This window comes from Asparagus officinalis, chromosome 7, assembly GCF_001876935.1.
Source record: "Asparagus officinalis chromosome 7, Aspof.V1, whole genome shotgun sequence".
In the NCBI taxonomy this organism is placed as follows: Eukaryota; Viridiplantae; Streptophyta; class Magnoliopsida; order Asparagales; family Asparagaceae; genus Asparagus; species Asparagus officinalis.
In genome coordinates, this window is record NC_033800.1 from 70,875,446 (window position 1) to 70,878,789 (window position 3,344).

Below are 3,344 nucleotides of genomic sequence, written 5' to 3' on the forward strand. Positions count from 1 at the left end.
ATTTTGTTAAAGAATTTAACTTTCAAGTATTAAAGAATAATTCATAAATAAGAATTATTCCTTTTAATATATAAGATGTGAGTATTGGCGACGGATCAAATCCGTCGCCAATACTTATTGGCGACGGATTCGATCCGTCGTCAATAAGTATTGGCGACGGATCATTGGCGTCGGCTTAGATCCGTCGCCAATAAGTATTGGCGACGGATTCGATCAGTCGATTGGTGACGGATTCGATCCGTCACCAATAAGTATTGGTGACGGATTCAATCCGTCGCTAATGTTCCGTCGCCAATACTTATTGGCGACGGATTTGATCCGTCGTTAATGATCCGTCGCCAATACTTATTGGCGACGAATCGAATCCGTCGCCAATAATTATGGGCGACGGATAAAATCCGTCGCCAATACGTATTGGCGACGGATCATTGACGACGGATCGAATCCGTCGCCAATACTTATTTGGGACGGATTGAATCCGTCACCAATACTTATTGGTGACGGAGTCAATCCGTCGCCAATGTTTTTCCGTCGCCTAAATTTATTGGCGACGGAAAATCATTAGCGACGGATTGAAACCCGTCGCCAATACAAACATTGGCGACGGGGATAACCCCGTCTCCAATGTTCCGTTGCCAATGTTTGTATTGGCGACGGATTTCAAATCCGTCGCCAATACCCCGTCGCCAATGCCCTATTTTCTACTAGTGAATAGATAGTTGCATGGTAATGAAATTCACATGGAAAGCTTGAATCCGCAGAGAACTGGAAATTTTTCTCGGATTTAAGTCCATGTACATGAGTGGACTCAACCCATTTTGTCTATTGGAAGTTGTATCGACGCATGAAACAAATCACCTTAATATCATTAGATTTCATAAGTCCATGGTGGACGTACAAAGTCATCAGTACATGGTGAACATGTAAAGTCAAGATTTGAAACGTATATCCCTCTTGATTGTAGGCGTAAAAAATTACCTATAGATTCTCGCACGCATCTCGAAGTAGAGAGAACATGATGAACGTCACTATCCGAGTCACAGAAGCTTAATTGACGTCGATGAGCGCATGAAGTAAGTCGACGAACCGTGTGAAGCAACGGAACTACAGAATAACGAAGGTACGAACCAATCGGGAACTATGCGTCGCTTATGAAAAATGAAGCGCCTCTCGTGTTTCATCTACTCCATGTATGATTCAACCATGAAATCTTGTAGATCTTCTCGTCATCTTTCCAACGCATATTGAATCGCACAATTCCAAGTTCGGACGACAAAAATACGACGGAAACGGACGGGACACGCGAAACAGTGCCCCGGACCTTAGCGGAGACACCGCAAGTGTCTTGGCCGAGGCCGAGACACCAAAGGTGTCTCAGCTTGGCCGGGACACCCCAGGGGTCTCGGCCAAGGCCGAGACACCCCAAGTGTCTCGGCCGTGACCGATACACCGCGGGTGTCCCAAACCCCAAAAAGCTATTTTACGCAGTTTTGAGCCATTTTTTGACCGTTAACCACATGAATTTGTTTCAACTGATCTAATATCATCCAAGACTATGATAAAGTAGTTACAACTGAGGATAAAATCAAATCGTTCGTTCTTATCCAAAAACAGGGCTCTTGAAGTCTATAAATACATCCCTAGGGTCTTCATTTACAGAGATCTGGAATTCTCGAGCGTTGGCGAAGCCCTGCTAAATTGAAGACTGAAGGAGAACGAATTTCAGAAGAGAGGAGGAGATCGGATCGAGTTCTTTAGCATAAAGAAGAAGAGTTCGTCAAATCTACAGTTCTCGGATCTTTTCCTTGAGACTGCCCCGTTGCGGTGATCTCGAGAAGAGTGGTTATCTCGCTGTTGCCTAGATAATTGCTTCGGTTTCTTGATTCCTTCACAAATCAACGAAGCTCCGGATCGATCTGATCATTTGGTAGTCCACGGATATCAATGTCCTCGTCACAGGCAAAGATCCCATGCAAGCAGCAGGAGATAAACGTCCATTGCGTTTGTTTGAAAGAAAGTTGTAATCTTTTGTTGAAAGTCTTATAAAAAGACTATTTCTTTGAGTTTGCTGTAACACCCAAAGTTGTAATGAACTCATCAATAAAATCGACTTTCCACCCAAACAAGCTGGTAACCACAGTGGGAGCCAACAGCCTTACTGCCAAGGTTGTCATGCCGCAGCAAATAATCAAGATCCCCGTGGCTGAGGAGGTCGAATACGAGTTCGACCAACAGAATTTTGAGGAGTACGTCTCCTACTCCTCCTCCAGATTCGTCTCTCCTCATAAGCGCAGGAAGGCCTTTTCCTCCCGGAAGATCCGCTGGTCTTTAGATCTGAAGATCCAAGAAGGCGATCTTCCCGCTACCGTCGGTGCGGTTGCACCTCACAACTATCCGCCGGCGTCCAATGGGTCCCGATCTGTATATCTGAACTCCTCCTCAATCAATGAGTTAACTGCTGAAGGCGCGCCAACTCCATAAAAGAGGGCATGTCAAAGGCAACGCCAACACCTTGTACGCTAATTCGCCAAGGCTTTGGATCAGGTTGACAGACTCCGTTACCAAGTGGATCTAGAGTTCAGAAAGCATCATATGGCTAAGCTATCGCAACAACAAGCATCGAGATCCTCCTCCCAACCTCCGATTAATAAATGGGTTCGTGTTAAACGAACCCGTTCTACTCTCGAGGAGTGCTGTAAGGACCATGAATTTTGATACTAGTTAAAATAAATTTCTAGTATTATAAAATACTTAGTTATGATTTTAAAAGAGTATTTATATTTTCTCAAGTTTCTATAATTTTCTATGATTTAAGGTCTAAGTTTTATATTTATTTAGATGATTTAAATATTTATAAAGTACAGTAAAATATCTAGAATTTATCTGTTGCGTTATTGATACTGTTATATGTCATTTTGAATAATACGTTGTATTATTATTATTAATTACGTATATTTTCCTATAATACGTTGTATTATTAATTATGTATTATTTGTATAATTTACTATATTATTTCTACTATTACATATTATCTGTTGTATTAGTATAACTGGTACGTTTTTTACTGTATATATAATTATCCCATAATTGTTTGATTTTAAATATAAGAAATTATATTTTTATTAATTATTCTTGTTTAATTATGTAATTTATTGTATTATTTCTATTGTTGCGTATTTTTGGTTATAATACCATAACTTCTACGTTTTAATGTGTAGCTAATTTTTACATAATTATTTAAATTATTTTGTTATTATTATTATTTTAAAATAATTTTCAAAACCCTAAAATTTCCCTTTATATATATATCCCTCGTTTTCTCTCTCCTCTCTTCTTCATGTTCA